This window comes from Bombina bombina, chromosome 7 (genome assembly GCF_027579735.1).
Source record: "Bombina bombina isolate aBomBom1 chromosome 7, aBomBom1.pri, whole genome shotgun sequence".
NCBI lineage: Eukaryota > Metazoa > Chordata > Amphibia > Anura > Bombinatoridae > Bombina > Bombina bombina.
Genome location: NC_069505.1, coordinates 202,776,332 through 202,801,485, shown reverse-complemented (window position 1 = coordinate 202,801,485; position 25,154 = coordinate 202,776,332). Strand labels below are relative to the sequence as shown.

The window sequence follows — 25,154 nt, the reverse complement described above, 5'->3', positions numbered from 1 at the left end:
GGGGATATAGCTCAGTGGTAGAGCATTCGACTGCAGATCGAGAGGTCACTGGTTCAAATCCGGGTGTCCCCTTTGATTATACCTTAAAATTTAGGGAACGCCATTTAAATGGGACTTATAAAAATGTGTGGGTTTTCAAAAGTCTAATAATTGATAGCTATTACTCATGTCAATTTGTAAAATTAGCCAACGCTATTGTTTAAACAATTAAGAGTACATACTACACATTGTAAAGGAAGATATAAACTGCAAGCCCAGTGTGTTTTCCTGAAATATGATTATGAAAAGATAACATTTTGAAGAGACTTTCAAGAAAGCCTGATAAGATTAGAATAATATCCTTAAATTAAAAAAACATTAAGAAGACCAAAACATGGTTAAAAAATTAATATTAATACAAGTTAGTTTGACCAGACTTTCTGATAACCATATTTAAGTTGAATGTACTTTAATCAAACCTCTAAAAATCTTCACATGTTCATGTCTATCACTTTATATACAGTTTATTGATATCTGAAACTCCAGTCCAATATCAAAAGCAGACATTAATCATAAATGCATTCAAAAACTTTTTTCCAAGTTATTATTCCATAAATTAGTTTTACTGGCTACATTCGATACCTTTAAGATAACATACATTACAAAAAAGAAAATATAGATCCAGGTTTCTATTAATACATTAAGAAGACAGAAAAATTGACTGAAAAATTAACATTAAAGGACCAGTCAACACAGTAGATTTGCATAATCAACAAATGCAAGATAACAAGACAATGCAATAGCACTTAGTCTGAACTTCAAATGAGTAGTAGATTTTTTTTCTGACAATTTTAAAAGTTATGTCTTTTTCCACTCCCCCTGTACCATGTGACAGCCATCAGCCAATCACAAATGCATAACGTACCATGTGACAGCCATCAGCCATTCACAAATGCATACACACTTATTCTTGCACATGCTCAGTAGGAGCTGGTGAATCAAAAAAGTTTAAATATAAAAAGACTGTGCACATTTAGTTAATGGAAGTAAATTGGAAAGTTGTTTAAAATGGCGTGCTCTATCTGAATAATGAAAGTTTAATTTTGATTGAGTGTCCCTTTAATACAATGTCGTTTGACCAGACTTTCTGATAGTCATATTTAAGTTGATTGTACTTTTATCAAGCCTCTAAAACTCTTCCTATTTTCATGTATATTAATTCATACGTAGTTCATTGATATCTGAAACTCCAGTCAGACATCAAAAGCAGAGATTAATCATCAATACATTCAAAACATTTCCCCAAATTATCATTATTACATAAATTAGTTTTTCTAACTAAATTCTGTACCTTTGAGATAACAAACATCACAAAAAGAAAACTACGGCATAGGTTTCCATGGGGATATAGCTCAGTGGTAGAGCATTCGACTGCAGATCGAGAGGTCCCTGGTTCAAATCCGGGTGTCCCCTTTGTTTATACCTTAAAATTTAGGGAACGCCATTCAAATGGGACTTATAAAAATGTGTGGGTTTTCAAAAGTCTAATAATTGATAGCTATTACTCATGTCAATTTGTAAAATTAGCCAACGCTATCTTTTAAACAATTAAGAGTACATACTACACATTGTAAAGGAAGATATAAACTGCAAGCCCAGTGTGTTTTCCTGAAATATGATTATGAAAAGATAACATTTTGAAGAGACTTTCAAGAAAGCCTGATAAGATTAGAATAATATCCTTAAATTAAAAAAACATTAAGAAGACCAAAACATGGTTAAAAAATTAATATTAATACAAGTTAGTTTGACCAGACTTTCTGATAACCATATTTAAGTTGATTGTACTTTTATCAAACCTCTAAAAATCTTCACATGTTCATGTCTATCACTTTATATACAGTTTATTGATATCTGAAACTCCAGTCCAATATCAAAAGCAGACATTAATCATAAATGCATTCAAAAACTTTTTTCCAAGTTATTATTCCATAAATTAGTTTTACTGGCTAAATTCGATACCTTTAAGATAACATACATTACAAAAAAGAAAATATAGATCCAGGTTTCTATTAATACATTAAGAAGACAAAAAAAATTGACTGAAAAATTAACATTAATACAATGTCGTTTGACCAGACTTTCTGATAGTCATATTTAAGTTGATTGTACTTTTATCAAGCCTCTAAAACTCTTCCTATTTTCATGTATATTAATTCATACGTAGTTCATTGATATCTGAAACTCCAGTCCGACATCAAAAGCAGAGATTAATCATCAATACATTCAAAACATTTCCCCAAATTATCATTATTACATAAATTAGTTTTTCTAACTAAATTCTGTACCTTTGAGATAACCAACATCACAAAAAGAAAACTACGGCATAGGTTTCCGTGGGGATATAGCTCAGTGGTAGAGCATTCGACTGCAGATCGAGAGGTCCCTGGTTCAAATCCGGGTGTCCCCTTTGTTTATACCTTAAAATTTAGGGAACGCCATTCAAATGGGACTTATAAAAATGTGTGGGTTTTCAAAAGTCTAATAATTGATAGCTATTACTCATGTCAATTTGTAAAATTAGCCAACGCTATCTTTTAAACAATTAAGAGTACATACTACACATTGTAAAGGAAGATATAAACTGCAAGCCCAGTGTGTTTTCCTGAAATATGATTATGAAAAGATAACATTTTGAAGAGACTTTCAAGAAAGCCTGATAAGATTAGAATAATATCCTTAAATTAAAAAAACATTAAGAAGACCAAAACATGGTTAAAAAATTAATATTAATACAAGTTAGTTTGACCAGACTTTCTGATAACCATATTTAAGTTGATTGTACTTTTATCAAACCTCTAAAAATCTTCACATGTTCATGTCTATCACTTTATATACAGTTTATTGATATCTGAAACTCCAGTCCAATATCAAAAGCAGACATTAATCATAAATGCATTCAAAAACTTTTTTCCAAGTTATTATTCCATAAATTAGTTTTACTGGCTAAATTCGATACCTTTAAGATAACATACATTACAAAAAAGAAAATATAGATCCAGGTTTCTATTAATACATTAAGAAGACAGAAAAATTGACTGAAAAATTAACATTAATACAATGTCGTTTGACCAGACTTTCTGATAGTCATATTTAAGTTGATTGTACTTTTATCAAGCCTCTAAAACTCTTCCTATTTTCATGTATATTAATTCATACGTAGTTCATTGATATCTGAAACTCCAGTCAGACATCAAAAGCAGAGATTAATCATCAATACATTCAAAACATTTCCCCAAATTATCATTATTACATAAATTAGTTTTTCTAACTAAATTCTGTACCTTTGAGATAACCAACATCACAAAAAGAAAACTACGGCATAGGTTTCCTTGGGGATATAGCTCAGTGGTAGAGCATTCGACTGCAGATCGAGAGGTCCCTGGTTCAAATCCGGGTGTCCCCTTTGTTTATACCTTAAAATTTAGGGAACGCCATTCAAATGGGACTTATAAAAATGTGTGGGTTTTCAAAAGTCTATTAATTGATAGCTATTACTCATGTCAATTTGTAAAATTAGCCAACGCTATCTTTTAAACAATTAAGAGTACATACTACACATTGTAAAGGAAGATATAAACTGCAAGCCCAGTGTGTTTTCCTGAAATATGATTATGAAAAGATAACATTTTGAAGAGACATTCAATGAAAGCCTGATAAGATTAGAATAATATCCTTAAATTAAAAAAACATTAAGAAGACCAAAACATGGTTAAAAAATTAATATTAATACAAGTTAGTTTGACCAGACTTTCTGATAACCATATTTAAGTTGATTGTACTTTTATCAAACCTCTAAAAATCTTCACATGTTCATGTCTATCACTTTATATACAGTTTATTGATATCTGAAACTCCAGTCCAATATCAAAAGCAGACATTAATCATAAATGCATTCAAAAACTTTTTTCCAAGTTATTATTCCATAAATTAGTTTTACTGGCTAAATTCGATACCTTTAAGATAACATACATTACAAAAAAGAAAATATAGATCCAGGTTTCTATTACTATATTAAGAAGACAGAAAAATTGACTGAAAAATTAACATTAATACAATGTCGTTTGACCAGACTTTCTGATAGTCATATTTAAGTTGATTGTACTTTTATCAAGCCTCTAAAACTCTTCCTATTTTCATGTATATTAATTCATACGTAGTTCATTGATATCTGAAACTCCAGTCCGACATCAAAAGCAGAGATTAATCATCAATACATTCAAAACATTTCCCCAAATTATCATTATTACATAAATTAGTTTTTCTAACTAAATTCTGTACCTTTGAGATAACCAACATCACAAAAAGAAAACTACGGCATAGGTTTCCTTGGGGATATAGCTCAGTGGTAGAGCATTCGACTGCAGATCGAGAGGTCCCTGGTTCAAATCCGGGTGTCCCCTTTGTTTATACCTTAAAATTTAGGGAACGCCATTCAAATGGGACTTATAAAAATGTGTGGGTTTTCAAAAGTCTAATAATTGATAGCTATTACTCATGTCAATTTGTAAAATTAGCCAACGCTATCTTTTAAACAATTAAGAGTACATACTACACATTGTAAAGGAAGATATAAACTGCAAGCCCAGTGTGTTTTCCTGAAATATGATTATGAAAAGATAACATTTTGAAGAGACTTTCAAGAAAGCCTGATAAGATTAGAATAATATCCTTAAATTAAAAAAACATTAAGAAGACCAAAACATGGTTAAAAAATTAATATTAATACAAGTTAGTTTGACCAGACTTTCTGATAACCATATTTAAGTTGATTGTACTTTTATCAAACCTCTAAAAATCTTCACATGTTCATGTCTATCACTTTATATACAGTTTATTGATATCTGAAACTCCAGTCCAATATCAAAAGCAGACATTAATCATAAATGCATTCAAAAACTTTTTTCCAAGTTATTATTCCATAAATTAGTTTTACTGGCTAAATTCGATACCTTTAAGATAACATACATTACAAAAAAGAAAATATAGATCCAGGTTTCTATTACTATATTAAGAAGACAGAAAAATTGACTGAAAAATTAACATTAATACAATGTCGTTTGACCAGACTTTCTGATAGTCATATTTAAGTTGATTGTACTTTTATCGAGCCTCTAAAACTCTTCCTATTTTCATGTATATTAATTCATACGTAGTTCATTGATATCTGAAACTCCAGTCAGACATCAAAAGCAGAGATTAATCATCAATACATTCAAAACATTTCCCCAAATTATCATTATTACATAAATTAGTTTTTCTAACTAAATTCTGTACCTTTGAGATAACCAACATCACAAAAAGAAAACTACGGCATAGGTTTCCGTGGGGATATAGCTCAGTGGTAGAGCATTCGACTGCAGATCGAGAGGTCCCTGGTTCAAATCCGGGTGTCCCCTTTGTTTATACCTTAAAATTTAGGGAACGCCATTCAAATGGGACTTATAAAAATGTGTGGGTTTTCAAAAGTCTAATAATTGATAGCTATTACTCATGTCAATTTGTAAAATTAGCCAACGCTATCTTTTAAACAATTAAGAGTACATACTACACATTGTAAAGGAAGATATAAACTGCAAGCCCAGTGTGTTTTCCTGAAAAATGATTATGAAAAGATAACATTTTGAAGAGACTTTCAAGAAAGCCTGATAAGATTAGAATAATATCCTTAAATTAAAAAAACATTAAGAAGACCAAAACATGGTTAAAAAATTAATATTAATACAAGTTAGTTTGACAAGACTTTCTGATAACCATATTTAAGTTGATTGTACTTTTATCAAACCTCTAAAAATCTTCACATGTTCATGTCTATCACTTTATATACAAATTATTGATATCTGAAACTCCAGTCCAATATCAAAAGCAGACATTAATCATAAATGCATTCAAAAACTTTTTTCCAAGTTATTATTCCATAAATTAGTTTTACTGGCTAAATTCGATACCTTTAAGATAACATACATTACAAAAAAGAAAATATAGATCCAGGTTTCTATTACTATATTAAGAAGACAGAAAAATTGACTGAAAAATTAACATTAATACAATGTCGTTTGACCAGACTTTCTGATAGTCAAATTTAAGTTGATTGTACTTTTATCAAGCCTCTAAAACTCTTCCTATTTTCATGTATATTAATTCATACGTAGTTCATTGATATCTGAAACTCCAGTCCGACATCAAAAGCAGAGATTAATCATCAATACATTCAAAACATTTCCCCAAATTATCATTATTACATAAATTAGTTTTTCTAACTAAATTCTGTACCTTTGAGATAACCAACATCACAAAAAGAAAACTATGGCATAGGTTTCCGTGGGGATATAGCTCAGTGGTAGAGCATTCGACTGCAGATCGAGAGGTCCCTGGTTCAAATCCGGGTGTCCCCTTTGTTTATACCTTAAAATTTAGGGAACGCCATTCAAATGGGACTTATAAAAATGTGTGGGTTTTCAAAAGTCTATTAATTGATAGCTATTACTCATGTCAATTTGTAAAATTAGCCAACGCTATCTTTTAAACAATTAAGAGTACATACTACACATTGTAAAGGAAGATATAAACTGCAAGCCCAGTGTGTTTTCCTGAAATATGATTATGAAAAGATAACATTTTGAAGAGACTTTCAAGAAAGCTTGATAAGATTAGAATAATATCCTTAAATTAAAAAAACATTAAGAAGACCAAAACATGGTTAAAAAATTAATATTAATACAAGTTAGTTTGACCAGACTTTCTGATAACCATATTTAAGTTGATTGTACTTTTATCAAACCTCTAAAAATCTTCACATGTTCATGTCTATCACTTTATATACAGTTTATTGATATCTGAAACTCCAGTCCAATATCAAAAGCAGACATTAATCATAAATGCATTCAAAAACTTTTTTCCAAGTTATTATTCCATAAATTAGTTTTACTGGCTAAATTCGATACAATTAAGATAACATACATTACAAAAAAGAAAATATAGATCCAGGTTTCTATTACTACATTAAGAAGACAGAAAAATTGACTGAAAAATTAACATTAATACAATGTCGTTTGACCAGACTTTCTGATAGTCATATTTAAGTTGATTGTACTTTTATCAAGCCTCTAAAACTCTTCCTATTTTCATGTATATTAATTCATACGTAGTTCATTGATATCTGAAACTCCAGTCCGACATCAAAAGCAGAGATTAATCATCAATACATTCAAAACATTTCCCCAAATTATCATTATTACATAAATTAGTTTTTCTAACTAAATTCTGTACCTTTGAGATAACCAACATCACAAAAAGAAAACTACGGCATAGGTTTCCGTGGGGATATAGCTCAGTGGTAGAGCATTCGACTGCAGATCGAGAGGTCCCTGGTTCAAATCCGGGTGTCCCCTTTGTTTATACCTTAAAATTTAGGGAACGCCATTCAAATGGGACTTATAAAAATGTGTGGGTTTTCAAAAGTCTAATAATTGATAGCTATTACTCATGTCAATTTGTAAAATTAGCCAACGCTATCTTTTAAACAATTAAGAGTACATACTACACATTGTAAAGGAAGATATAAACTGCAAGCCCAGTGTGTTTTCCTGAAATATGATTATGAAAAGATAACATTTTGAAGAGACTTTCAAGAAAGCCTGATAAGATTAGAATAATATCCTTAAATTAAAAAAACATTAAGAAGACCAAAACATGGTTAAAAAATTAATATTAATACAAGTTAGTTTGACCAGACTTTCTGATAACCATATTTAAGTTGATTGTACTTTTATCAAACCTCTAAAAATCTTCACATGTTCATGTCTATCACTTTATATACAGTTTATTGATATCTGAAACTCCAGTCCAATATCAAAAGCAGACATTAATCATAAATGCATTCAAAAACTTTTTTCCAAGTTATTATTCCATAAATTAGTTTTACTGGCTAAATTCGATACCTTTAAGATAACATACATTACAAAAAGAAAATATAGATCCAGGTTTCTATTACTACATTAAGAAGACAGAAAAATTGACTGAAAAATTAACATTAATACAATGTCGTTTGACCAGACTTTCTGATAGTCATATTTAAGTTGATTGTACTTTTATCAAGCCTCTAAAACTCTTCCTATTTTCATGTATATTAATTCATACGTAGTTCATTGATATCTGAAACTCCAGTCAGACATCAAAAGCAGAGATTAATCATCAATACATTCAAAACATTTCCCCAAATTATCATTATTACATAAATTAGTTTTTCTAACTAAATTCTGTACCTTTGAGATAACCAACATCACAAAAAGAAAACTACGGCATAGGTTTCCGTGGGGATATAGCTCAGTGGTAGAGCATTCGACTGCAGATCGAGAGGTCCCTGGTTCAAATCCGGGTGTCCCCTTTGTTTATACCTTAAAATTTAGGGAACGCCATTCAAATGGGACTTATAAAAATGTGTGGGTTTTCAAAAGTCTAATAATTGATAGCTATTACTCATGTCAATTTGTAAAATTAGCCAACGCTATCTTTTAAACAATTAAGAGTACATACTACACATTGTAAAGGAAGATATAAACTGCAAGCCCAGTGTGTTTTCCTGAAATATGATTATGAAAAGATAACATTTTGAAGAGACTTTCAAGAAAGCCTGATAAGATTAGAATAATATCCTTAAATTAAAAAAACATTAAGAAGACCAAAACATGGTTAAAAAATTAATATTAATACAAGTTAGTTTGACCAGACTTTCTGATAACCATATTTAAGTTGATTGTACTTTTATCAAACCTCTAAAAATCTTCACATGTTCATGTCTATCACTTTATATACAGTTTATTGATATCTGAAACTCCAGTCCAATATCAAAAGCAGACATTAATCATAAATGCATTCAAAAACTTTTTTCCAAGTTATTATTCCATAAATTAGTTTTACTGGCTAAATTCGATACCTTTAAGATAACATACATTACAAAAAAGAAAATATAGATCCAGGTTTCTATTACTACATTAAGAAGACAAAAAAATTGACTGAAAAATTAACATTAATACAATGTCGTTTGACCAGACTTTCTGATAGTCATATTTAAGTTGATTGTACTTTTATCAAGCCTCTAAAACTCTTCCTATTTTCATGTATATTAATTCATACGTAGTTCATTGATATCTGAAACTCCAGTCAGACATCAAAAGCAGAGATTAATCATCAATACATTCAAAACATTTCCCCAAATTATCATTATTACATAAATTAGTTTTTCTAACTAAATTCTGTACCTTTGAGATAACCAACATCACAAAAAGAAAACTACGGCATAGGTTTCCGTGGGGATATAGCTCAGTGGTAGAGCATTCAACTGCAGATCGAGAGGTCCCTGGTTCAAATCCGGGTGTCCCCTTTGTTTATACCTTAAAATTTAGGGAACGCCATTCAAATGGGACTTATAAAAATGTGTGGGTTTTCAAAAGTCTATTAATTGATAGCTATTACTCATGTCAATTTGTAAAATTAGCCAACGCTATCTTTTAAACAATTAAGAGTACATACTACACATTGTAAAGGAAGATATAAACTGCAAGCCCAGTGTGTTTTCCTGAAATATGATTATGAAAAGATAACATTTTGAAGAGACTTTCAAGAAAGCCTGATAAGATTAGAATAATATCCTTAAATTAAAAAAACATTAAGAAGACCAAAACATGGTTAAAAAATTAATATTAATACAAGTTAGTTTGACCAGACTTTCTGATAACCATATTTAAGTTGATTGTACTTTTATCAAACCTCTAAAAATCTTCACATGTTCATGTCTATCACTTTATATACAGATTATTGATATCTGAAACTCCAGTCCAATATCAAAAGCAGACATTAATCATAAATGCATTCAAAAACTTTTTTCCAAGTTATTATTCCATAAATTAGTTTTACTGGCTAAATTCGATACCTTTAAGATAACATACATTACAAAAAAGAAAATATAGATCCAGGTTTCTATTACTATATTAAGAAGACAGAAAAATTGACTGAAAAATTAACATTAATACAATGTCGTTTGACCAGACTTTCTGATAGTCATATTTAAGTTGATTGTACTTTTATCAAGCCTCTAAAACTCTTCCTATTTTCATGTATATTAATTCATACGTAGTTCATTGATATCTGAAACTCCAGTCCGACATCAAAAGCAGAGATTAATCATCAATACATTCAAAACATTTCCCCAAATTATCATTATTACATAAATTAGTTTTTCTAACTAAATTCTGTACCTTTGAGATAACCAACATCACAAAAAGAAAACTACGGCATAGGTTTCCGTGGGGATATAGCTCAGTGGTAGAGCATTCGACTGCAGATCGAGAGGTCCCTGGTTCAAATCCGGGTGTCCCCTTTGTTTATACCTTAAAATTTAGGGAACGCCATTCAAATGGGACTTATAAAAATGTGTGGGTTTTCAAAAGTCTATTAATTGATAGCTATTACTCATGTCAATTTGTAAAATTAGCCAACGCTATCTTTTAAACAATTAAGAGTACATACTACACATTGTAAAGGAAGATATAAACTGCAAGCCCAGTGTGTTTTCCTGAAATATGATTATGAAAAGATAACATTTTGAAGAGACTTTCAAGAAAGCCTGATAAGATTAGAATAATATCCTTAAATTAAAAAAACATTAAGAAGACAAAAACATGGTTAAAAAATTAATATTAATACAAGTTAGTTTGACCAGACTTTCTGATAACCATATTTAAGTTGAATGCATTTAAAAATATTTTTCCAAGTTATTATTCCATAAATTAGTTTTACTGCCTAAATTCTATACCTTTAAACGGCAAATCAACCTACAAATAATATTACTTATTTAGATAATGTATTTAACGATGTTTACAGGAAACTGTAGCCCAATTGTTTTCTAAATATAATTTGCAAGTAAAAACACTTACTAGTTCTTGTCCGGCCTTTTTGAAAAAAAGCTCAATTATCCATACACCACATTAGATGGTTCTTATGCTACCATATATATGGTCTGACAGTGACCATTGACCTAACAAGTGTATTGCATGTACAAGTGTCTATGTTGGAGCGTTATTAAAAGCTTAATTATTTATACACTGCATTAGGCAGCTCTCACACTAGCAAATACGCGGTCTGTCAGTGACCATTGACCTAACAGATGTATCGTTTTTATAAGTGGCATTTATAGACAAGTATTTTCACTCTAGCTCAGACAAGAGTATATTATGAGGCCCATTTATCAAGCTCCGAATGGAGCTTGAGGGCCCGTGTTTCTGGTGAGCCTGCAGGCTCACCAGAAACAGCAGTTATAAAGCAGAGGTCTAAAGACCGCTGCTCCATAACCCTGCCCACCTGCTCTGAGCAGACAGACATCACCACAATTCAACCCGATTGAGTACGATCGGGTTGATTGACACCCCCAGCTGGCGGTCGATTGGCCGCGAATCTGCAGGGTGCAATGCTGAATACAGAGAGCGTATTGCTCTCCGCATTCAGCGAGGTCTGTCAGACCTGATCTGCACTGTCGGATCAGTTCCGACAGAGTTTGATAAATAGGCCTCTGTATATAAACCTAGGGAGTAGTGACAGCGAGTTAAACGCTGCTAAATTCTTTACTCTATCGCCACTATACAATTGCATTATTCACAAGTATCTACTAATCTGTGGCTCTCCTAAATCAGTCTTCACGCATGACCTCCAACGTTAATTAATTTAATAGTTAATCCACAGATAGGCAGTCTTTTGAATAGCTGCATATTATTTGTGCACTAGTAACGCTGTTAGTTATACTTATAGGGTAAAGTGGCTTACATCTCAGTACGCTTGTGTACATTAGCCATACACATATATACCTATATCCTCCAGGAATCTTTTCAAGCAATTTAGTCTATGCAAGTATTTGGAATCCTACAAGGCCAATACACATATCCTAATGTGGGATTAACTATCCACCTTGATACTACTTAGACATACTGGGGGTATCCTGGACACCGATTACCTGCAGAGTATACATATTCACTGACTTCTTTTAACACTATATAATTCATTAGAGGTTTATACTTTATTTTGACAATGAGATAACACTGGTTCTCATGTAGATACCCTGTGGCTTTGATATTTGACCCCTCAATGTTAGGGATTTATTAATGACATTAAGTCACAGCACCTATTATCTAGAGTGGCACATTAACTGTGCAATCGCCACAGCTGATCTATGGTAACTCCAACCACTTGTGTATACATTACACTGTAAATTTGTATTCATAAATTGAGACTGTCAGTACTTTTAGCCTACTGGTCATTTAATAATGGTCTCCATGATAAAGTAGCAACTGAGTTTTTAGTGTTTTCACCAATTTTAAGTTATGTAATAATAAAGAATATTTTTATTTCTTAACAATTCATCTCAATAATTCTTCACAATGAAGGGATGAGTGTTGTTGTATGTATCCTGTCCAGTCCTATTTTGGAATTGTAAATAAATACTTTCAGTTGATACATAGCACCTTTTGTAACTGATATAACATTACGTCACCCTTTAGTGAAGATCTATATATATTTGAACAATCCTTCTCCTAATCAATATAAGTAGTGCCATTGTCTCTCTAATACACTTTAAAATGGCCGCCTGATCCCTCCTTTCCCTTACATCACCCTCCAGCTTCCACTGAGTATTCCTAGTCGATCCTGTGCATTCCCATGTATCACGCATACCCAATGCGGCGGTTTAGTCAAGGGAGACATTTGAAGAAACAAAAATAAATGTTCAATATCATAGTGGTGGTTATATGTGATGGACCATTGTGCTTTCCCTTTATCTACCCTTGTTATGTCTTAATTTAAAGACTTTGTTAATAAGATTCTTTAACTTGATATAAAATAAAGGTAGTGTTGCTCTTTTATGATCTACGCAGAATAATAAAGATTTAAATTATCTGCATAGGCAAAGTGAGCAAATTATTATAAAATCTTATTACAGACCATAAGTAGAAGTTCAGATTGGAGTGTGAATCTGAATAGGTAGATTGCTGTGCAGTATAACATATACTAATATTAGGAACAGAGTCAAAGTTTAAAGTATTCCACTTCCTGTCTTCACGCACACACACACTCACTCTAAAATATATACAGATCCCAGTCAAAACACTCAATCCAAATAATGCAGTATATGTAAGGCGAGTCTTTCAGTGAGGGTTTATAGCAGGCGGAGATATGATACTGAGTGTGGTAACAGATACTGATGTTTGAGAGATTATGAAAGTTCAAGGCAGTTCCGGTCTTTATGAAAAAAGTAAGCGTAATGACAAAGGTAAGTATAACAAGCATAAATATATATTCCCAGTTGTTAACTTGTATAGTATACGATACCCAGTAACTTTGAAGAGGAGCCCTGGGAGATCACAGCCGTTTGCGGTCAGAAGCTGTGTGTGTGCGGCTTAGTTCTGGGACGCGGAAAGAAGATCCGGCTGCGTAGTAATAAGGTTCGATAGAGAGTTCAGAAAGAACTGTAGTTGTATCCAGCGAATCCTGTGAGTAACAAGTTAAGAACTTGTCGAGGTATGACCTGAAGGGGTAGAAATAAGATACTAACAAGTGTTAGCAACCAAGTCACTTCAATTTTCGGGCAAGGACTGATTGTAAAAGCAGCCTTATAAAGGGAGGAGAATGAGCTGGGAGGGGATAGCCCTTAAAGGGATATCACATTTCCCCCCCATCAAGGAACCACCCCTGAGGATCCCAAATGAGGTCTCCCAGGATAACCTAGGTGAAAGTTTCTAACCAATCGGGGAGCATGAATGTCAGTAGAGAGTTGCCAGGAGTTATCCTCGGAACCGTAACCCCTCCATTTAACCAAATACTCTAGACGACGCAGTCGTATTCTAGAGTCTAGAATAGACTCAACTTCAAATTCCTCCTGATTGTTAACTAGAATAGGTGGTGGATGGTTCTGACTATGAGCAGTAGAGTCAGCTGTATAAGGTTTCAAGAGCGAGACATGAAATGTAGGATGGAGTTTACAAGATTCAGGCAATATTAACCTAGCAGAGTTAGGATTAACAACTTTGTCAATAGAAAACGGTCCAATGAATTGATTAGCTAACTTTTTACAAGGAACTTGTAATTTGAGATTTCTTACAGACAATAAAACCTGATCCCCTATTTGGTATGGTGGACTTGGTCAGTGATGTTTATCATAGTAACGTTTTTGATAATTCTTTCCATTTGATAAATGAAACTTTAGGATATCTAACCGTTCCTGAAGGTTATTTGTAAATTATTTAGCATATGGTGAACTAACCTCAGTCTTTGTAATGGATATGGTGTTTGGATTGTACCCATAAGTGGCAAAAAAGGGTGTCATCTTAAAGGGACACTGTAACCAAAATTTTTCTTTCGTGATTCAGATTGAGCATGAAATTTTAAGCAACTTTCTAATTTACTCCTATTATCAAATTTTCTTCATTCTCTTGGTATCTTTATTTGAAATTCAAGAATGTAAGTTGGGTTGTCCTCGCTGATTGGTGGATAGATTCATCCACCAATAAAAAAGTGCTGTCCAGAGTACTGAAACAAAAAAAAAAGCTTAGATGCCTTCTTTTTCAAATAATGATAGCAAGAGAACGAAGAAAAATTGAAAATAGGAGTAAATTAGAAAGTTGCTTAAAATTTCATGCTCAATCTGAATCCCGAAAGAAAAATTTTGGTTACAGTGTCCCTTTAATGGAAGCTGAAAGAGAATTGTTGTACGAGAATTCTGCCATTGGAAGATAAGTTATCCAATCATCTTGTAAGTGGGTAATGGAACATCTTAGGTATTGTTCTAACATTTGATTTACTCTTTCAGTTAGCCCATTGGTCTGTGGGTGAAATGCTGTGGAATATCTAGAGTCAACTTTGATTAGTTTGCATAAAGATTTCCAAAAAGAACCCATGTAATTTTACTATATAATCTAGAAATGTTCTAGCGGTTGTTAATGCTGAGGGTAAACCTTTCAAAGGTATGAAATGTGCAAGACGTGTTAAATGATCAATTACTACTAAAATTGTGGTAAAATGTTGTGAATTCGGGAGGTCGACAATAAAATCCATGGAAATGGTACTCCATGGCTTATCTAGAATTGGCAGAGGTGATAAGAGGCCTATAGGTCTTTTATGTTCCACTTTGTTTCTTGCACACACGTCACAATTAGATACATAATTGTAAATAGTGTGATTCATATCTGGCCACCAGAAAGTTCTTCTGGTTTTTTCAATGGTCTTTTGGATACCAGGATGACCAGATAGGGTTCCATCATGGGTTTGTTTCAAGATGGATCTTCTAAGTGTTGAGGGTATAAATAGTTGAGAGTTATGATATAATCCAGTTTTTGAATCCTTGTTACAGGATGGGGGTATATCAATTTTAGTTTTTAAGATCTCAGATATTTCTCTTTCTAGAGTAGTTAAAACTCCTATGAATCTTTCTTCAGTTATTATAGAATCATGTTTTATATAATGGTTATTGTCATATATTCTGGATAAGGCATCTGCCTTTGTATTTAGACTTCTGGGTTTGTAGCTAATTAGAAAATTAAATCGGTCTAAGAATATAGACCAGCGGGCTTGTCTTGCAGTAAGAGTTTTGCTCATCTTTAGATATTCAAGATTTTTGTGGTCTGTATAAATAATAAATGGGAGACTAGATCCTTCAAATAGGTGTCTCCATTGTTCTAAGGAACATTTTATTGCAAGGAGCTCTTTATCTCCTATACTATAGTTGTTTTCGGTCATGAGTTAGCATCCTTGAGTAAAAAGCGATAGGATGAGTCTCTGTATTTTCTTTATTCTTCTGTGATAGAATAGCTCCTATTCCAGTATTAGTATAAACTGAGATTCGAAGTCTGGGATTGCAAGTACTGGAGCTGTTGTAAATTGTTTCTTTAGAGAATCAAAAGATAACTGTGCTTCATCTGTCCATTTATATTTTTGTTTTTTACTAGTTAGTGTTGTAAGTGGTTTAACAATTGTTGAGAATTTTTTTATAAACTTTCGGTAAAAATTTGAGAAACCAATGAATCTTTGTAAGGCCTTTACAGTAGTTGGAACTGGCCAATTAAGTATAGAAGTTACCTTTTCTGGGTCCATTTTTATCTTATTCGGTGTAATGATATAACCTAAATATTTTATCTCCTGAACATGGAAAAAACATTTTTCCATTTTAGCATACAATTTATGTTCCTTTAACCTAGTGAGCACCCAGCGTACATGTTTTACATGCTCCTTCAAATTCTTAGAATAAATGAGTATGTCATCCAAGTATATTATAACGCATACATCAGTTAGATCACGGAAAATTTCATTAATGAAGTGTTGGAAGGTTGCTGGTGCGTTACTTAAACCAAATGGCATTACATTGTATTGATAAAGGCCATATCTTGTTCGGAAAGCAGTCTTCCATTCGTCACCTTGTTTGATTCTTATAAGATTATAAGCCCCTTTTAGATCTAGTTTGGAATAAATGGTGGCTCCATGTAACCGTTCAAGGAGTTCCGGTATTAGTGGAAGAGGATATCTGTTTTTTACCGTTATGTTATTTAGAGCTCTATAATCTATGATTGGCCGTATAGTACGTCCTTGTTTCTAACTAGAAACATACCTGCTGCTGCAGGAGAGGTTGAATGAGAGATGAACCCTTTACGTAAGTTCTCATCTAGATATGATCTTACGAAAGTTAATTCGTTTTGAGAAAGGGGATATATCTTTCCGTGAGGTATCTGACTGCCAGGTATTAAATCAATTGGGCAGTCAAATTCCCTATGTGGAGGTAGACTCTCTGCCTCTTTCATGTTGAAAACCTCTGCCAGATCCTGATAAGGTCTGGGTAGAGCATTCTCCAATGAAGCTAAAATACAATGTGGATAGCATGTTTTTAAACAGTATGGAGAATTTAGCTTTAATTCGTTTACCGTCCAGTCAATGTTTGTATTATGTTTTTGTAACCATATGTAACCAAGAATAAAAGTGTGTAGCGAAATGGGAATTAAATCAAATGTGATATACTCAGTATGCCCGTCTTTTGTGGTTATGAGTAGTGGTATAGTGTGATGGGTGATTGGTCCATGTTGTGTAAGTGAACCATCTATCAATTTAACAAAGACAGGTTTTGCTTTGCACACAATCGTAATTTTATTATTTTTAACAAAGGTTGTATAAATATAGTTTCCTGATGCCCCTGAATCAATCAAGGCTTTGGATTGGATGTTTTTCTGATCCCACTGTAATGAGAAAGATAAAGTCATTTGGGTATCTAATGTTAAATTGTATAATTGAATTTTTTGAAAATGCTTACCCTTCTTTTGTTTGAGAAGTAGAGGGCATGTAGCAACTGTATGCTCCTTGTGAGCGCAATAGAGACATCATTTCTCTAGTCTTCTCCTGGATTTCTCCTCTGGAGTGAGAGGGCCTTTGATGACTCCTATTTCCATGGGAGTACTGGAGACAGAAGGTTTTTCATAAGAAGGAGTGTAGACAGGGTATCTTTTAGGTGTGGTCTCATATCCGGCTCTTTCTGCTTTTCTTTCGCGGAGTCTGAGGTCCAACGTAGTACTCAGCTTTATAAGAGCTGAAAGAGTATCAGGGATCTCTAAACATGAGAGTTCATCCTTTAATCCTTCCGAAAGTCCCAAACGAAATTGGTTTCTGAGTCTGATTTCGTTCCATTGTGAATCATTTGACTACATCTGAAATTCAGTTATGTATTCCTCAACCGTGCGTTTCCCCTGTTTTATTGAGCGTAGCTTGGTTTCTGCAGTAATTTGTGTGTTTGAATCTTCATAGAGATTTGCCATAGCAAAAAAGAAATCCTGTAATGAGTCTAGAATGGGATTGTTATTTTCAAAAAACCTGTTAGCCCAAGATCTGGGTTCTCCTTGTAAAAAAGAGATAGTTGTACACACTTTAATTCTTTCTGAATGGTACGTGCGGGGCCTTAAGGAAAAAAACAGATGACATGCATTTTTAAAATCCCTAAACTCATTACGTTTTCCAGAAAATGGTTGTGGATATTGAATATGAGGTTCTGGATAATCTGTGGTTTTTGTAGGAAAGCATTCTTTTATTAAAGCTTTTAGTGCAACCATTTCAGCTTATACTTCTGTTAAACCTTTATTTAAGTAATCAAGTTTTTGGTAGACATTGGTTAATTCATTTTTTACCTCCTGAGGATTCATTTTGCAGGTAATACAGAATTATCCCTGATGTCTATACTTTTTATGTTTTTATTAGGCCCGAAAATTATGTTATGTCTTAATTTAAAGACTTTGTTAATAAGATTCTTTAACTTGATATAAAATAAAGGTAGTGTTGCTCTTTTATGATCTAAGCAGAATAATAAAGATTTAAATTATCTGCATAGGCAAAGTGAGCAAATTATTATAAAATCTTATTACAGACCATAAGTAGAAGTTCAGATTGGAGTGTGAATCTGAATAGGTAGATTGCTGTGCAGTATAACATATACTAATATTAGGAACAGAGTCAAAGTTTAAAGTATTCCACTTCCTGTCTTCACGCACACACACACTCACAGATCCCAGTCAAAACACTCAATCCAAATAATGCAGTATATGTAAGGCGAGTCTTTCAGTGAGGGTTTATAGCAGGCTGAGATATGATACTGAGTGTGGTAACAGATACTGATGTTTGAGAGATTATGAAAGTTCAAGGCAGTTCCGGTCTTTATGAAATAAGTAAGCGTAATGACAAAGGTAAGTATAACAAGCATAAATATATATTCCCAGTTGTTAACTTGTATAGTATACGATAGCCAGTAACTTTGAAGAGGAGCCCTGGGAGATCACAGCCATTTGCGGTCAGAAGCTGTGTGTGTGCGGCTTAGTTCCGGGACGCGGAGAAAGAAGATCCGGCTGCGTAGTAATTAGGTTTGATAGAGAGTTCAGAAAGAACTGTAGTTGTATCCAGCGAATCCTGTGAGTAACAAGTTAAGAACTTGTCGAGGTATGACCTGAAGGGGTAGAAATAAGATACTAACAAGTGTTAGCAACCAAGTCACTTCAATTTTCAGGCAAGGACTGATTGTAAAAGCAGCCTTATAAAGGGAGGAGAATGAGCTGGGAGGGGATAGCCCTTAAAGGGATATCACAACCCTTTATCTAGAAGCATCAAGGAGAGGCAGCCCACTGACACACCGGATGCTCACTCTTCCATATGTTAGTGTCAGCATTCAGCAGTATAAATCCATGACTGAGGGACAGCTAAAGGGAACGCACACTATGCATATAACCACCACTATGGTACTAAGCATTTATTTATTTTTTTCCTTCAAATGCCTCCTTGACTTAACAGGTGCATTGCATGCATGAAACATGGGAATGCGCAGGTTCGACTAGGAACACTCAGTGGAAGCTGGAGGCTGACATCAGGGAAAGAAGGGGTCAGGTGGCCATTTCAAAATGGACAGAGAAGAATTAGCTGATTGAACTTTTATCAAGCCTCTAAAAATCTTCACATTTTAATGTATATCACTTCACACATAGCTCATTGATATCTGAAACTCCAGTCAGATATCAAAAACAGACATTAATCATAAATATATAAAAAAAAAAATTAAATTATTATTATTACATAATATAATTTTTCTGACTAAATTCGGTATCATTAAAGGGACAGTATACACTCATTTTCAAATAACTGCATGTAATAGACACTACTATTAAGAATAAGATACACAGATACTGATATAAAAATCCAGTATAAAACTGTTTAAAAACATACTTAGAAGCTTTCAGTTTAGCTCTGTGTAAAAGGTAGCTGGAAAGCCCACTGCAAGTGGTAAATAAGACTCTCCCCCCTCCCCCTTCTTTTGCATATGAAAAGACCCTTTACACAAACAGGAGCAAGCTGGAGATGGTAGCTGACAGTATTCTCATAAAAATTTTGGGCTTGGTTAAGAGTCTGAAAATCAGAGCAATGCTATTTAAAAATAAGCAAAACTATATTTGAAAAAAAAAACAAACTGTGGTCTATATAAATAGATCATCTACAAAATATTTATGCAAAGAAAAAATGAGTGTATAATGTCTCATTAAGATAACAAACATCACAAAAAGAAAACTATGGAAAATTTTACTGTGGGAATATAGCTCAGTGGTAGAGCATTTGTCTACAGGATGAGAGGTCCCTGGTTCGAATAAGTGTACATACTATACATTATAAATGAAGATATTAACTGCAATCCCTATGTGTTTTCCAGAAAAATTATTATGAAAAAATAACCTTTTGAGGAAACTTTCAAGAAAGCCTTAGAATGATATCCTAAAAATTATAATAACATTAAGAAGACCAAAAAAAATGGTTAAGAAATTTACATTAATACAAGGTAATCTGAATAGTCTTTCTGATAGCCATATTTAAGTTGATTGTACATTTATCAAGCCTCTAAAAATCTTCGCATTTTCATGTATATCACTTCATATACAGTTTATTGATATCTGAAACTCAAGTCAAATATAAAAAGCAGACACATATCATAAATGCATTCCAAAACATGTTTCCAAGGCTCTGGTTTCCGAATACTCATCACAGTAAATGTGGTCTGGATGTTTTTTTCTATAATATAGATAAACACATGCTTTTTAAACAATTTTTCAAAAGCACTAAGTAGCCTTATTTCCAGATCAGCCAGGCGATCATCTAAGATGGGTGTGCCAAGGTGAAGGTTAGGCCACTGCCTTAGGCCTCAGCAGTCTGGTCAACAGTGCTTTGATCAACAGCAATCTGTCAAATAGAGGTATATTTAATGACCTATGGATTTATTCACTATGGAGCAGGGTTGGACTTGTTACGTATGTCCCTTTAAATTTAGATTTGTTCCAGAAGGAATAGATTGTTTATAAGAAATAAACAGTTCTACTGCTTTTGAGTGTAATATAGCCTTAGAGAGATGTGGTGTTTACCAGTAATAAAACCACAAAAGTGATAGGCAGATTGGACGTTTGTATAAAGAGTGCTCAGAGCAGGTAAGGCTTTTAGAATACCAGTAAAGGATGCAGAGCAGAGTTTACACAGAAAGTTATCAAGTAGGTAATACAGCAGTGAGGTAAGTAAACTGTCGGCAATACTCAGATGTAACAGAGCAATGGAAGTATATGTTTGTGTGATTGCGTTCACACTGTTACTCACAGAGACCGGGTGCTGCAGCTGTCCGTCTGCACAGGCTGTTAGGAAGCGTTGTAACCGCAGAGGTTTAGGATTGCTGGCGGTTCCTGAAGAGCGATCCTGCAGAGAATAGAATACCAGGTGGTAATGGTAGTAAGGAGACGCCAGGCAGTAGATGATGACGTCAGAGAAAGTCCGATCTGCCACAGAGATGTAACATTGTTTCTCACTGCAAAAAAAGTATCAAAGAGGTAAACAAACAAAGTTAATGCTTCAGGGCTGATGCTTGAGGTAACGACTGTAGACTTCAATAAACCAGCACTGAATGATGGAAGGAGGAGTCCTTTTAACAGGGTGGTTGTCAGTAGTTAGTACTAAAGGTGGAATTGTTGAAATAAGGCAGTAAAGGAGGAATGGGACATGACATACTCCCCCCTTAAAGGAAACACCAAAGGTGTATCAAGGAGCAGGACGATCCGGGTTCTGGCGATGGAAAAGGGAAACCAGACTGTCGGCAAACAAGTTAGTTGAAGGCTCCCAAGAGTCCTCTGAAGAATCATAACCGAGCCAGTGCACAAGATACTGGAGTACACCATTGCGGCGTTTAGAATCCAAAATGGACTGGACCTCATAGTCCTGGTCAGGTTGAGGAGTCAGTAGTAAGTGCTGAGTTGCAGGAGTGTCTGAGACACAAGGTTTAACGAGTGATATATGGAACGTAGGATGGATGCGGAAATGAGGAGGCAACTCAAGCTTAACAGTTAGGGGATTCCGAATCTCCACAATTGGAAAAGGTCCTATGAAAAGTTTATTCAATTTTCTGCAGGTATTTGGGAGTCTGAGATGTTTGGTAGCTAGCCAAACTTTATCGCCAACTTTGTAAGGAGGGTGAGGTCTGTGCCGAAGATCATAGTATTTCTTGTAAGAAGCCTGAGAGGCTTTAATGTTATCTTGTATGATTGAGTAGGTTTGGTTTAAGTTATTAACCAAATCAGACACTTGGGGACAAGGGGAATCAATGGCAGAAAAAGGTTGAAAGTGAGGATGATGACCCAAGTTAATGTAGAAGGGTGAGAATTCTGTGGATGAATTGGTGGTGTTGTTGTAGGCAAATTCTGCAAGACTTAGGTAGTCCATCCAGGAGTCTTGCTTGTGTGAACAGAAACAGCATAGAAATTGCTCCAACCATTGATTGGTTCTTTCACACTGTCCATTGCCTTGCGGATGGTAGGACGTGGTCAAAAGTTGTTGCATGTGTAGAGCTTTGCACAGTGCCTTCCAGAACCTAGAGGTGAACTGGCTGCCCCTATCGCTTAGTACAGTGGTGGGTATTCCATGAAGACGTATTATTTCCTTAATGAACAGGTCAGCAGTTTTCTGAGCAGTAGGAAGAGATGCTAAAGGCAGGAAATGGGCCATCTTGGAGAAGGTATCTACCACAACTAATATAGTTGTGTTACCGGAAGAACATGGAAGATCGATAATGAAATCCATGGAGACAGTACTCCATGGTCGTTTTGGTATAGGTAAAGGTTGTAAGAGCCCTAGAGGTCTTTGGTGGGAAGGTTTGGTAGTTGCACATATGTCACAAGATGTCACATGCTGTTAAACTGTTGATCTCATAGCTGGCCACCAGAAAGACCTCTGTAAAAGTCATAAGTCTTGTGAATTCCTAAATGGCCCGCGAGGGGGGAATCATGGTTGGCTTCTAGAACTCTCTTACGCATACTAGGAGGCACATAAAGTCTGTTACCATGTCTGTAAATCACCTGCGAATCCTGAGATAGTAGGTGAGTGGGTAAAGTGGTATCATTCTGTTGATATGATAACAACTCTTGTAGAGGTTGAGTGAGTAAGGCAAGAATATTAGCTCTAGGAATTACAGCAGTCGGCTGTGGTGTAGAGGGGGGTCTGTGATCCTTTTTTGAAAGAGCGTCGGCCTTTCCGTTTTTATTACCGGGTCTGTAGGTGATAACAAATGGGAACCTAGAGAAATATAGATGCCAATGTAACTGTCTGCTGGATAATGTGCGACTTGAAAGGAGGTATTGGAGGTTTTTATGGTCCATATATATGGTAAGTAAATGTCTCCACTGATCGAATGAGCACTTAATAGCTAACAGTTCTTTTTTCACCCACCGGGTAGTTTAGCTCCGGAGGTGTTAAAAGTCTTGAGAAGTAGCATATCGGGTGCAGTGGGTCTTGTGGGGTCGATCTTTGAGAGAGGATAGATGCAATGGCATAATCGGATGCGTCTACCTTGAGGACTAGGTAGTTTGATGTGTCTGGGATTTGCAACACAGGAGATGTGACAAAACAAGACTTGAGGTGGTTAAATGCTTTTGTACAAGTATTATCCCACTTAAATGTGGGTGTGTTCTTTGTCAGTTCAGTAAGTGGCTTAGATATGGCAGCAAAGTTATGAATGAAGCGTCTGTAGAAATTAGCGAATCCGAGGAAACGCTGTACCTCTTTTTTATTCCTAGGTGTGGGCCAGTGTTGTATGGTGGAAATCTTGTTATTGTCCATTTTTATTTCATTCTGGTTTATGACGTACCCTAGGAATGATATCTCGGTTAAGTGGAATATACATTTTTCAATCTTGGCACATAAGTTGTGTGTACGTAACCTGGATAGGACAGTTCTAACGTGTTGGATATGTTCTGTGTAACTGCTGGAGTAAATGAGGATATCGTCCAAATAAACAACTAAAAAAGCATCTAAGATATCACGGAAGATATCATTAATAAAACACTGAAATGTTGCCGGTGCGTTACACAGACTGAAAGCAGTTAGCCATTCGTCACCGGACCTTATTCTAACAACGTTGTAGGCACCTCTTAAATCAAGTTTTGTGAAATATTTGGCACCTCTTAACCTCTCTATCTACTCTGGAATGAGAGGTAGGGGGTATCTGTTTTTCTTTGTGTTTTTGTTTAACTCCCTATAATTGATTATAGGGCACAGAGACCCGTCCTTGTTTTTGACAAAGAACATCCCAGCGCCAGCTGGGGATGTAGAAGGACGTATAAATCCTTTCTTTAGATTATCTTCAATGTACATTTTGAGATGGGATAACTCAGGTTTGGAAAGTGGGTATATGTGCCCGTAAGGGATAGTTACCCCAGGAAGTAGGTCAATAGGGCAATCATAGGGTCTGTGTGGAGGAAGTGTGTCTGTCACTTTTTTATCGAAAACGTCAGAAAATTCTGCATATTCTGTAGGGAGTTTAGGTGTGACTGCAGCGAAGAGGATAGCAGATGAACAACAAGTGGTAGAACAGTAAGAGGAAGGAAAAGTGAGTGACAGGTTCTTCCAATGGATAAGAGGCTCATGGAGACATAACCAGGACAACCCTAAAACTAAAGGGTAAATAGGAGAAGAAATAATGTCGAAAGATAAAGACTCTGAGTGGCCCTGAGTGGTAGTGAGTGTAATGGGAACAGTGTGGTGAGTTACTGGCCCAGTGGAGAGATTCGTACCATCAATCACTCTAAGAGGCTGTGGATTGCTTTTGGAAATAATAGGTATTTTATTGCGTTTAACCAAATCAATATCGATGTAATTGCCACATGCTCCTGTGTCCACGATGGCTTCAGTCTTGAGGCTGTGATGGTCCCACTGTAAAATTAAGGGTAGCATTATATTCCCAGGTACTTTCCCTTTTAATTGAGAGAATTGCGGAAAAGAGAAAGACTTACCGTCTTTCTGTTTTGAAAGTGAAGGGCAGTCCTTGACTATATGGTTGGAAGAGGCGCAATACATACAAAGATTCAGGGATCTACGCCTTGATTTCTCCTGGGGTGTGAGAGGACCCCTAATAAAACCGATCTCCGTGGGCTGGTCAGTATTAGTAGACTGAAAAGGTGGTGGAGAAGGCGGCTTACATACAGGGTGCGTAGTCAAAGCCTTCTCTAATTTCCTTTCTCTAATACGTCGGTCAATACTGATGC

General features: G+C 34.6%; 11 non-coding genes across 11 annotated transcripts; all 11 read left to right on the top strand.

The window, feature by feature from the left end:
- TRNAC-GCA (transfer RNA cysteine (anticodon GCA)) lies at window positions 1-72 on the top strand. The gene has a single exon. It is a non-coding gene; the product is annotated as a tRNA-Cys (tRNA).
- A 1,308-nt stretch (window positions 73-1,380) lies between these two features.
- On the top strand, window positions 1,381-1,452 carry TRNAC-GCA (transfer RNA cysteine (anticodon GCA)). Its single transcript has one exon. It is a non-coding gene; the product is annotated as a tRNA-Cys (tRNA).
- A 925-nt stretch (window positions 1,453-2,377) lies between these two features.
- On the top strand, window positions 2,378-2,449 carry TRNAC-GCA (transfer RNA cysteine (anticodon GCA)). The gene has a single exon. It is a non-coding gene; the product is annotated as a tRNA-Cys (tRNA).
- Window positions 2,450-3,373: 924 nt separating this feature from the next.
- On the top strand, window positions 3,374-3,445 carry TRNAC-GCA (transfer RNA cysteine (anticodon GCA)). The gene has a single exon. It is a non-coding gene; the product is annotated as a tRNA-Cys (tRNA).
- Window positions 3,446-4,370: 925 nt separating this feature from the next.
- Window positions 4,371-4,442, top strand: TRNAC-GCA (transfer RNA cysteine (anticodon GCA)). Its single transcript has one exon. It is a non-coding gene; the product is annotated as a tRNA-Cys (tRNA).
- A 924-nt stretch (window positions 4,443-5,366) lies between these two features.
- Window positions 5,367-5,438, top strand: TRNAC-GCA (transfer RNA cysteine (anticodon GCA)). The gene has a single exon. It is a non-coding gene; the product is annotated as a tRNA-Cys (tRNA).
- Window positions 5,439-6,362: 924 nt separating this feature from the next.
- Window positions 6,363-6,434, top strand: TRNAC-GCA (transfer RNA cysteine (anticodon GCA)). Its single transcript has one exon. It is a non-coding gene; the product is annotated as a tRNA-Cys (tRNA).
- Window positions 6,435-7,358: 924 nt separating this feature from the next.
- TRNAC-GCA (transfer RNA cysteine (anticodon GCA)) lies at window positions 7,359-7,430 on the top strand. The gene has a single exon. It is a non-coding gene; the product is annotated as a tRNA-Cys (tRNA).
- Window positions 7,431-8,353: 923 nt separating this feature from the next.
- Window positions 8,354-8,425, top strand: TRNAC-GCA (transfer RNA cysteine (anticodon GCA)). Its single transcript has one exon. It is a non-coding gene; the product is annotated as a tRNA-Cys (tRNA).
- A 924-nt stretch (window positions 8,426-9,349) lies between these two features.
- TRNAC-GCA (transfer RNA cysteine (anticodon GCA)) lies at window positions 9,350-9,421 on the top strand. Its single transcript has one exon. It is a non-coding gene; the product is annotated as a tRNA-Cys (tRNA).
- Window positions 9,422-10,345: 924 nt separating this feature from the next.
- On the top strand, window positions 10,346-10,417 carry TRNAC-GCA (transfer RNA cysteine (anticodon GCA)). Its single transcript has one exon. It is a non-coding gene; the product is annotated as a tRNA-Cys (tRNA).
- Window positions 10,418-25,154: the final 14,737 nt, after the last annotated feature.